The 12331-nt window shown below is 40.2% G+C and overlaps 1 protein-coding gene across 2 annotated transcripts in view; it reads left to right on the top strand.

Annotated features, from left to right (window-relative positions):
* Positions 1-12331, top strand: part of me1 (malic enzyme 1, NADP(+)-dependent, cytosolic) — a 227982-nt gene that overhangs the window by 59092 nt on the left and 156559 nt on the right. The window lies entirely within an intron of this gene.

Raw genomic sequence — 12331 nt, 5'->3', positions numbered from 1 at the left:
TAATGAAAAAAGTCTACTTTAATAGCATAGTTTTTCGTATGATCATATTTCAAAGTAAACTTTACAAAGACTTATTCTTTTTATGAGGATGTTTTTAAAGTTGGCCATCTTGCCAAGTTCAGTGCAGTTGTTTGGTGTTGAGCAGACTGCGTTGTTTGATTCAGTTGGAATTTATTTTGGCAAAACTTTGTCTATGATATGATTTTATGATTTCCTAATCTTTGTGGCTCTGCCCCTTTTTTTGAAACCTTTTCATCTACAGTGACAACCGCTCAGGGTTTTTAGTAATGAGTGAAAAAATGGTTCATTTGCAGTCTTGGTGAAGCCTCCAGTGTCGGAGTTATGTATGAACCGGACCAAGGAAATTGGAGGAGAAGGTCGGAAATGACTAATAAAGCATGTTAGTGGTCTGGCACAGGGGGTCTCTGTGGCTCAGGCAGTGGCATATTGTTGCCATCCATCTGATTTTAGTGAACTCTGGGGATGAGGTGTGTTTACTTCCCTCAGGTCAGGGCCCACTTCACCTCGAACAGGAGCCAGTCACAGCACAACCTGCTAATTGATGCTGAGGCAAACAGCGCTGAAAGCGGCCTGTCCTCACATTGACAGCTTTGATTTCCTTTTAATCTCTATGCACACACTATACATGCATAGCCGGCAACGTATGTACCAACGGCTTCACATTGCTCTTTGGTTAACTCTGCCTCCTCCCGCTCCTGCAGTGGAACCGGATATTATAGGTGTGTTTTGTGTGTGCTCGGTGTGCAATGAAGAGATGAAGTGGGGTGCAAGGTGTAGAAAGGCTTCTCTGTGGCAAGGACGAGAGTGCTGGCCATGCTCCACAGACGTCCTCTGTCTCTCTGCTTGATCTCACAATAATGAGGCATCTGTGTGAATCCTGGCCCTCTGTACGTCTCTGATGGTGGTTCCGCCTGCTGCTGCTGCTTTGAAAGACAACAACAACCTCTATAAAGATGTTTTAGTACCAAATCAGGGATGCTGTTTCCCCTCAAGGACAGAACTGAGCATTGGTATTGACGACCATTTATTGTACTCTAAATGACCATGACATGTACAGCCTGGGTGCAGAGTATTGACAAAGCAGCTTGTAAGTCCTTAAGCAGTATTATGGATCGTGAAGATCAGTATAAATGAGCGCTAAATACAAGAAGGCTTTTATAGAATATATATTTGTCAACAATGAAATATTTTGTTAATAGCAAATGATTTCCCTCATCCGTGTTCCGTTCTCGACCTGAGTACGTACAGTCGTGGTCAAAAGTTTACACACACTTGTAAAGATTTTTGTTTCATCTGACCACACAACTTTCCTCCAGAAGGTCTTATCTTTGTCCATGTGATGTCAGATGAAACAAAAATTGAGCTGTTTGGCCACAATACCCAGCAATATGATTGGAGGAGAAAAAGTGAGGCCTTTAATCCCAAGAACACCATTCCTACTGTCAATCATGGTGGTGTTAATATTATGCTCTGGGCCTGTTTTGCTGCCATTGGAACTGGTGTTTTACAGAGAGTAAATGAGACAATGAAAAGGATGCATTACCTCCAAATTCTTCAAGACAACCTTAAATCATAAGCCCGGAGGTTGGGTCTTGGGCGCAGTTGGGTGTTCCAACAGGACAATGACCCCAAACACACGTCAAAAGTGGTAAAGGAATGGCTAAATCAGACTAGAATTAAGGTCTTGGAATGGCCTTCCCAAAGTCCTGACTTAAAAGTGTGGACAATGCTGAAGAAACAAGTCCATGTCTGAAAACCAACAAATTTAGCTGAACTGCACCATTTTTGGTGCAGAGTGGTCAACAATTCAACCAGCTTGTGGATGGCTACCAAAAGTTCCTTATTGCAGTGAGGGACATGTAACCCAATATTAACATTGCTGTATGTATACTTTTGACCCAGCAGATTTGGTCACATTTTCAGCAAAAATTCATAAAAGAACCAAACTTCATGAATGTTTTTTGTAACAAACAAGTATGTGCTCCAATCACTCTATCACAAAAAATAAGAGTTGTAGAAATGATTGGAAACTCAAGACAGCCATGACATTATGTTCTTTACAAGTGTATGTAAACTTTTGACCACGACTATACAAAGAGATGATACACAAGCACAAACAAACTACAGTGGAAAGTATTAGTTCACAAATGTATGTCTGGCACTCCGTCCACTTAATCTGTGTACACATTACATATCCCATTTAAATAGGAAAAGCTACACTAGAGATGTTTTTGTCAGTGCTGGCCCATTACAAGAGACAGGGATGTTTTAAAAGTTTGATGACTTTATAGAAACATTTTTGGAAGCATGACCACACGAGGATTGATATCTAGTATAACAACTCTCAGCAGAAGGTTGCAATAAAAAACAATAAACAAATAAATAAAAACCCAACTGTCATGTTAGTCTTGTAAAAATTAAGCAGATGGTATTGAGTAATGACCCCCAAGATTTGATTGAATATCAACTGAACTCCTGAACAGTAAATAAAATGTTTAGCCAGTACTCATGTAGTGTCTGAAAGCCCAATTGGAAACTACAGGCTACATAAATAAATGGCCTTTTCAGATGCAAGATTTGAATTGAAAGCCTTTTGGCAAGCAATGAAAACTAGTGTATCTGATCGGGCACTAAAGATGTGCTGGTATGCTAAATGGCGCAGATCCTGATAAGCCGCTGCAGCACCTGGAAGTCATTAGACTTCTCATGTTTATTCCTCTGGTTTGGCTACCACATTCGTTTGCTCTCTTTCCCTTTCATCAGTACCATATTTTATCCTATGACCAGCATGAATAAATCCATCAACGTGCACCATACAGTATAAATGCTACTATATCTGCAATGGAAATATGATTTAATTTAAGAGTATCTGGCACTAGGCATGCTGGGTTACTGTGTAATTGCATCCGCAATTCCGGTGATTTCACACTGAGAGGAAACTGTGATGGATATTTGGGCCAATGAAGCTAAGGTTTAGAGTGGAGTGGAGGTAGGGAGCAGCTGGAAGAGTAGTATCATCAACCGCTTTCAAGCCTTTAATCAAGATAAATAGTTTTTAGATGAGTTTTCAGCCCACAACTGTTGCAATATTTACATTGGTGTGGACATATACCTTTGATGTGAGGGTGGCAAGGTTATTGTTGTTACATCTGTTTCCCCCCAGTCAAACTTGGGGACAAATCTGTGAGACATGGTTCTTTCAGTTTGTCCTAGATCTGCACCGAGGACTCCTCTTGGTTTATATGCTGACTTTTTCATCTTGTCTCTCAGGATGACAACCTGTGTAGGAAACTCATTTCAGTCAATGGAACTGGAGACTTTTGTCTTTTCAGTCATTACCTATAGCTTGTTACCATGGGTGAAAGTAGGAACAATGCAGGAATAAAGAGGTGAATTAAGAGGTATGTGGTTTTGCTGAACATTCTCTTCACCTCAACAGAACAGTACAATTACCGCACCAGTGCAGACACTGCTCTGATTTGTCTATAAACATAATGTCCCATCCTTCCCTCACTCTGAGATACTGAAACTCCTTCACTCTATCGCAATACAGTGGGAACAACCCAACGTTTCCCCACTGTGAAAGATGGTCTCCATTTTGGAGCTAAATTGAAGGTCCTAACTGGAAGCCCAAAAGGACCACATTACCCGCAAATTGTAGAGATGATATCATCAGGCCACCAAACTGGACTTCCTTCCTGTTTTGCTTGCATCTAAAAATTCTGTCCACAAGCATAAAGCTCATAGTGGAAGCTAACATACAAGTTCCACTTCCTGTTCAGAATGTACAAAGAGTAAATGTTGTGCCAGTCAGTAACTATAAAATAAATAATGTATGATATCAGTTGTACAGTGGTGAAAGCAAAGTGATTAGCAAAAGAGGTGTTATGATCCGTTGCCCGGATGATGTTTTGTTCTGTTAGTTTTGACTACCTCAGTTCTGTTTTCAGCACCCCTGGATTTGTGTTTCAGTTGCCATGACTGCAGATTAGGTTCACTTGCCTCTGATTAGTGTTCGGGACGCTCACCTGCTCCTGGGCACTAATCAGAGAGCTATTTATTCCCGTTACTCTCCACAATCAGTCTGGCTTCCTTGTTTGCATCACGCAACAGTTAACGACGGCTATGTTTTTGATTCTTGATTCCTGTTTATAAGCTAGCTCCCGCTGCTCCCGTGCTATCAGCACGCTTGTTTTGTTTTTCTGCATTTTCCTGCATGAGTTATTCAAATAAATCATTGTCTCACCTGCACGTCGCCTCCGGAGTTCCTGCTGCATCTTGGGAGAACGACCTCCACATAACCATGCGACAAAGTCGTTACAAGAGGTTGCCGACTTCGTAATTTGAACTTTTCTTCAAACCCCTTCCTCTCTTGATTGCTTGCTCGGTATGTGTGTATGTATGTTCGGGGGGTTGACTATAGCAGTGTTTTTCAACCACTGTGCCGTGAGATACAGTCTGGTGTGCTGTGGGAGATTATCTAATTTCACCTATTTGGGTTAAAAATCTTTTTTGCAAACCAGTAATTATAGTCTGCAAATGATGTGTTGTTGTTGAGTGTCTGTGCTGTCTATATAAACAAAAGGTGAGTGCCCCTAAAAAAAGGCATTAAAGCGTAGGGAAGGCTATGCACTGAACTGGCTACAAAGTAAACAAAAAGAGAATGCTGGACGACAGCAAAGACTTACTGTGGAGCAAAGGCAATGTACATCCGAACATGACATGACAATCAACAATGTCCTCTCAAAGAGGGATACAAACAACTGTAATATTCTTGATTGCTAAAACAAAGTAGATGCGGGAAATATCGCTTAAAGGAAGACATGAAACTGCTACAGGAAAATACCAAAAAAAAAAAGAGAAAAAGCCACCAAAATAGGAGCGCAAGACAAGAACTAAAACACTACGCACAGGAAAACAGCAAAAACCTCAAAATAAGTCAGGGTGTGATGTGACAGGTTGTGACAGTACACCTACTTTGCAACAAGAGCTATAGTGATGCATGCTTGGTTATGCTTTAAAGTTATATCCAACAATTGCGACAACGACTTTTCACTGTCAACTGTTTTTTATTTTTTAATGATTCCCGCTGGTGGTGTGCCTCCGCATTTTTTCAACGCAAAAAATGTGCCTTGGCTGAAAAAAGGTTGAAAAACACTGGACTATAGTATGGGGTGTTAACATTGGGTTCTGATGGTTTGACATTCCTTTGATGGAGTGAAGTCTATCCACAAGATAGAAAAAAGTACGTCGTTGTTACCCTTTCAGTGAGTGACCAATATCCTAAAGTTATACTAAATCATTCTGCACCAAGTAACCCAACAATGCTTAAATGCTCCTATCCTGTTTTTAGTAGCAGACTCATTGGATTATAAGGAAGAGTAATATGATCAGACTATTAAATCAACCACAGTTCGTCAACAGACAGACAGACCTGTGATGTTGTTTAGTTGTGGCTCCATCCAAGGCCTTGGTCACGCTACAGGTACATTTTGATTGTTTTTCCCATATGTGACTTGTATCGGTTTTGGTTGTCAGTGTAAACAGTGCAATTCCACTTTTTCAAATCCAACCCAGGCCTCTTTCGTATGTGGATATGAATCTGATATGTATCCAATGCGACTGCAGTCTGAGTGATCCAGTCGCGTTTATCCGACCAATACGTCAACAAAAAGCCACAAGTGTCATAATTCTTCGACAACATAGATTGCAAAATAAATAGTTGACAAATGAGGAAAACAAGCAAAATGTTTTAGGAACTCACACTCCTCTACGGAGTAGAAGTCGAAGTAAATGCCCCCACACACTGTAAGAGCCAAAATGCTTGCCCTCTTTTGTCTTAAACTTCTATACACTTCTATACACAATACTTTGGTTCAGAAATTGTTGTCTTTGGTAGCACAAAATCCTTGAAATTGCCACAAATGTGCCAGGACTGAGACCTATTGGAGCCATTCTGTAAACACTGCAGCACGTGTGACGTCATGACCTAATGTCTGCATGCGGGTCAGCATTACGTTCACATTAGATATCACATATATTTTTTTGTAACGACTACATAAAAAGATCAGAGTTGACAAAAAATTCCCCGAACTGGACATCCTACCCTGCAGTGTTGAACGTAGCCCAAATGACACCAACTTCTCAACTCCGCCTTTTGTGGTGTTTTTGTAAGTTAGTCCTCATTCATGTGATAACAACAGAGAAGCCATTAGCCTTGTCCAAACACAGAAGGGGAGACACTCTGGGCCTCATCACCTCCCTGTGAAGCTCTTCTCAAACATCCCAACTAATTCAGTCCTACTTTCCTCCTCAATGCTTGCTTTGTTTGGAATATTAGAGTGATGGAGATCTTGGCCTATTTTAACAGAGGCAAGAATGTAAGGCAGTATTCGGTTTCATTCTGCAACATACGTGTTGTACATATAGTTTTACCGCAAAGATGGTATCAATGTGGCTGATGTGTTGATTGATATGTTTTGTAGTACATCATAAAAAAGACACAAGAATGAATAAACTCATGGGGTCAGTAACCTCAGGTGTACCTTGAAGTCTCATATATTTTCTCGATAGAACATTACTTGTAGTATATTCAATAGAATAGTGCACAAAGAAGGTATACATGTCAGATGTGGGTTGACCAGAGTCCAGGACACCCACACAGTGGATAGGTCATCAGCTTTGTAGAAAAGTCTCACACGTTCTGTCCTACGCATCAACTAACTACAATTTATATGCTTGAAAAAGTCAACCATTCAAGAGACTCTTAGTTAGCTTTGGAATGCTTTATAAACCTGTCCATCATACCACTGTTTCGACTGCTAGCTTTAGATGACAACATGACATCTCGTTTACCCTCAAGACCACACCTGGGCAATTATTTTGACTCGGTGGCCAAAAAGACGTAATGAAATGTTGCTTTTTTCTTTACTGACTGGGACACCCAGAATTTACATGAAAATAAAGAATGTGGGATTTACAATTTCAACTATGAACAATAAAACACTGAACTTTAACAACATATGAACATCGCTTCTCTTTTACTTCTCAGACATCTTTTAAAGTCAAGCAAGACCCAACAGAAATGCAAGAAACACAGTGAACGCAAAGGGTACAAAAACAGCTACAAGCTGAAGAACATTGATGTAAAAATCTGCTTCTGCGTCTGTCCCTGACACCTGCGTTTCAGGCTGGCTGTACTGTAAACAAACCCAGCCCACACTACTTTGTGCTAGTCGGCCTGGCGCTGCCGTGACCTAGATTAGCGTAATTAAATGTATATCACTAAAAAGCGCAAATTCCAACCATTGACATACTTTCTATAGTTCAAGGCTTACAGTACGGTAATTTAAAAACAGAAGTGCACATTATAATGGTGGCTATAGTTTCGATGTTAAAAGTAAAAAATAAATTTTTGGAAACGTTCGGCGGGCCTGATTAAAAATCTTAACGGGTTGTATTTTGCCCAGGTCTGCGTAGGTCTGCTACCTCACTGTGCGGCGTTAGTGGTGAGTAGGGATGTCCCGATCCGATATTTGGATCGGATCGGCCGCCGATATTTGCCAAAAAATGCTTATCGGCAAGGCATGAGAAAATGCCAATCCAGATCCAGTTTAAAAAAAAACTCCGCTCCGTGTTTTCCAACGCACCTATTTAAATAATACATTCCACTTTTCTGCTGCTCCCTAATTTCCGTTCCGCATTTTCCAGCACACCTTCAAAACATCCACAGGTCTGTGGATTCTCACGCAGTTGCTTTTAGCTGCTGGCATTACACGACAGGCTCTTCTCACTCTTTTCTGTGTCTCCCTCTCACAGACAGCAAGCGCACCTTCTTACACACGTCACATACTGTCACGACATACGTCACATACTGTCACGACACACGTCACATACGTATACGTCCTCCCCGAGCAGAGAGCTAGCAGCCTGGCTAACGTTAGCTGTGATGCTAGCTCAGCCGTGTGACCAACGTTCTCTCTAAGGTGCGCGCCTGTGCAATTGCGCACTGCTCAAACGTCCTCTGCGCATAGCAATTATATGCCACGCACAAAATCAAATAAAAAAATAAGCGCATAACAATTTTCGACACACGGACACGACAGAGATAACAGTTTTCGTCATCATTGTTCAAATATTGTAACGTCTGTCGAGACGCTTATCTCCATTCGGTGCCACACGTCCACACCATCAAAATGCCGAGGCAAAAATTTCCACATCAACACCGTATGAAAAAAAATAGTGATTTTTTTAGTTGTGATTTCCTTCTCTGCATGAAAGTTTAAAAGTAGCATATATTAATGCAGTATGAAAAAGAATGTTTTAATGTAGACATGCAAGCCTTGAAAGGAAATTTTGAAAATCAAGACTACATTTCCTGCAAATGGGTGCATTTCTACCCTATATTTTAACTTTAGATTTATTCTCATATCAAACTCTTTTGGCTGTCTTTTTGACACTTGCATCCGGCGCCCCCCTCCGCACCCTGGATTATAAATAATTCAATGTGATTATCTTGTGTGATGACTGTATTATGATGATGGTATATATCTGTATCATGAATCAATTTAAGTGGACCCCGACTTAAACAAGTTGAAAAACTTATTTGGGTGTTACCATTTAGTGGTCAATTGTACGGAATATGTACTTCACTGTGCAACCTACTAATAAAAGTCTCAATCAATCAATCAATCAAAACACATAGAATCATCATACTGATGTGATTATATGCATCAAGGCTGAGGCAAAATATCGAGATATATATCGTGTATCGCAATATGGCCTTAAAATATCGCAATATTAAAGAAAGGCCATATCGCCCAGCCCTAGTTTCAATGATGCCATTTCTGTTTGTCATGTATAATTTTGTCTATTTTGTGTTTATCCTTGAATAAACAGGTCAGTTTCTTGTTACCAACCATTGTGTATTATTCAAACTCCCCTAATTCAGCTGGCTAGTTGTTATCAAGAGTACTAAAACACTTTTCAACATGATTCTGACAACTAAGTAGGCTAAATAACTTTAAACTTTAATACATGCTCGGATAGGCCAGTATCGGTCGGTATCGGTCAGTATCGGTATCGGATCGGAAGTGCAAAAACAATATCGGTATCGGATCGCAAGTGCAAAAACCTGGATCGGGACATCCCTAGTGGTGAGCAATGCAATACCAGGAGTCAACAGTTAAGAAGTAGAATGCATTTTTTGACATTTAAATGGCAATTAACTTGATGTACTTTCTGTCCAATTGTAATAAATAGAAATGTATATCATTTGAATTACATTACACAATTAATTATTACTGCCATCCAGTGGCGATTACTCTAAGCTCAGCGTCTCCTAAAATGTAAAAAAAAACAACACAAATATGTACACAAATGTATTCAAACATGTACTTTTATGTTTACATTTCATTGACTAAATATGCGCCAGAATGTGTTCAACTTTTGCTCAGATTACAAAAAGGTGCGGAAACACAGCTAATAACACAACGAAAAAAGCCAACATTTGCTCTGATTACTGCTTTGCACACTCTTGGCATTCTCTCCACGAGCTTCAAGCACACCTGTGAAGTGAAAACCCTTTCAGGTGACTACCTCTTGAAGCTCATTCCAAATTCCAACCATTGACATACTTTCTATAGTTCAAGGCTTACAGTACAAACATTTAAGACAGAAATGCACATTATAATGGTGACAGTTTCGATGTTAAATGTCTAAAAACATTGTTTTTTTTGCCATGGTTTGCCCAGGTCTGCTACCTCACTGCGGCGTTAGTGGTGAGCGAGGCAATACCAGAAGTCTACAGTTCAGAAGTAGAAGGCATTTTTTGACATTTAAATGGCAATAAACTTGATGTTCTTTCTGTCCAATTGTAATAAATGGAAATTGATCATTTTAATTACACTATACAATTAATTATTACTGCCATCCAGTGACGATTACTCTAAGATTACAAGGGAAGCTCAGTGTCCCCTAAAATGTAAAAAAAAACAAAAACACAAATATGTACACAAATTTATTCAAACATGTACTTTTATGTTTACATTTCATTGACTAAATATGCGCCAGAATGTGTTCAACTTTTGCTCAGATTACAAGCCAATAACACAACGAAAAAACAATGGCAGTAATACAGCACCAAAAATGTAAGTACCGTATTTTTCGGACTATAAGTCGCAGTTTTTTTCATAGTTTGGCCGGGCTCCAGTGCGACTTATATATGTTTTTTTCCTTCTTTATTATGCATTTTCGGCAGGTGCGACTTATACTCCGGTGCGACTTATACTCCGAAAAATACGGGTAACCAAAATATGGAAATAAGAGAATACTAACAACCAGGAAAAACTAAGAGTCTGCTTACACTACAAACAAGGAGTGGAGCATTGGGCTAAAACCAAAAGTACAAAAAAAAGAAACAAAAAAATCCTGCTAACTGAAAGTACAGCAAAAAGCCTACCAGGAATGGTACAAAAACATAAATGCTATCAAAATCAAGGAGCTGGGCTTTTGAATGACACTGATTGCTGATTGCGCTGACCTACTTCCACACCCAGCCTCACACAAAGCTACCTTCAAAACACAAAGAAAAGGAACTCAGTAAGGAAAGACAAGAAATAACCAAAATAAAAGCACAACAAAGAATACAAAACTGTTAATTCACCATTCACCTTCAAGACTCCACATCAGACTCAGTCATACACCATCACCAGCATCACCTTCTCCGGCCACGACATTCACCTCTCATCCTCAGTCACTAATCTGGGTGTTAGAATGGACCCTCACTTGACCTTTGAGGCTCAAATAAAACAACTGTGCAAGACCTCCTTCTACCACCTCAGGAAAATTGCTAAACTCCGCCCCTCACTCACTCTCTCTGATGTTGCTGCAATCCATACAGAATAGTGCTGCTAGGATCCTGATGAGAGTGCAGAAATATGACCATATCACACCAATTCTCAAATCTATTCACTGGCCTCCTGTTCCACTCAGGATTGAATACAAAGTCTCCCTACTAACCCACCAGTGCGTCCATGGAAATGCCCCCCTTTACCGCAAAGAACTACTCACCCCCAAATCTTCCACACGACACCTCCGTTCCGGACAGGCTAACCTCCTCCAACCTCCGAGGACAAAGCTACGAACAATGGGAGACCGGGCTTCCTGCTCTGCCGCTCCCAGTCTGTGGAACGCTCTCCCTGATCACCTGAGGGCACCACAGACTGTGGATGCTTTTAAAAAAGGCTTAAAAACCCTTCTTTTTAAAAAAGTATTTTTTTAGATATATGCATACTAGTTCTAGCTATTAGGCTGTTCTAGTTTATATATATATTTTTTTAAATTATCTATTCATTTTTTTTATTTTTTTTAATACACTGTAGCACTTTGTGGTTCTGCTTTTTTTTTTTTTACAAATAACATCTATTATTATTCATGTTGAGTTCCATAGACAAATCAGTCAGATCTGTTGTCACCTGATGAGTGTAGAGCAAGTGTACTGCATGCTTAAGCACTACTGGCACTATGTAAAAGTCAATGTTTGGACTCAAAGGTTCACAGGGTTGATGATTTCTTTTAAGACTTGGACACTTTCCCAAGAACACTCAAGCTCCTAAGGGACCTGGACTGAGAAGGATGAAAAGGCCACCTCAGAAGGATCAGCTGCATTTAAGGAGTCTTGCATGGCCCTTTCCTCTACCGTCTCAAGGTTGCCCTCCCTGAGTCAACAGCGGATGTCTTTCAAGGCTGTTTGACCAACATACATGTGTGTACATTCACAAGTTGACAGTTTCTGATTTAAAGAGCCCAATTCTGGCATATTTGCTCTAGATGATGATTTCAAGACAGTTTTAGGTACTGTAATATCAAAGCTCCATTTCGCCAGAGTGGACTCAAGGGCTCATGACATGCAGGGAAAATTATAGGATCCTTTCGTGACCGCTCTTTAATTACAGATATGGTTGAAAATGCAGTAATATTCTTGGTTGAGGTAGAAGGAAGTTGTGGATTTTTTCCAATTTCCTAAACCTTCTATTATTATTGCACCATACCCAGCATCCATGCATTCATATTGTTGCAATTTTTGTGAATGTGAGTGGGATTTGTCTGGGGGTGGCGGTTATGAGAAGCCTGGGAGTCGAACCCAGGACCTTTTCGCTGTGAGTCACGAGTGCTTAACACTGCTCACCGTGCTATCTGGCAACCAGTCCAGGGCTATCTTACCTTTCACACAAATTCAGCTGGGATAGGCTTCAGCTCAGCAGGATGCGCTGTAGAACATGAAATAACAAATATATTTTTTCTTTACGTC

Source organism: Nerophis lumbriciformis, linkage group LG04, assembly GCF_033978685.3.
Source record: "Nerophis lumbriciformis linkage group LG04, RoL_Nlum_v2.1, whole genome shotgun sequence".
NCBI classification, from domain to species: domain Eukaryota; kingdom Metazoa; phylum Chordata; class Actinopteri; order Syngnathiformes; family Syngnathidae; genus Nerophis; species Nerophis lumbriciformis.
Note: the sequence above shows the minus strand (reverse complement) of the source record. Positions and strands in the feature narration are given on the sequence as shown.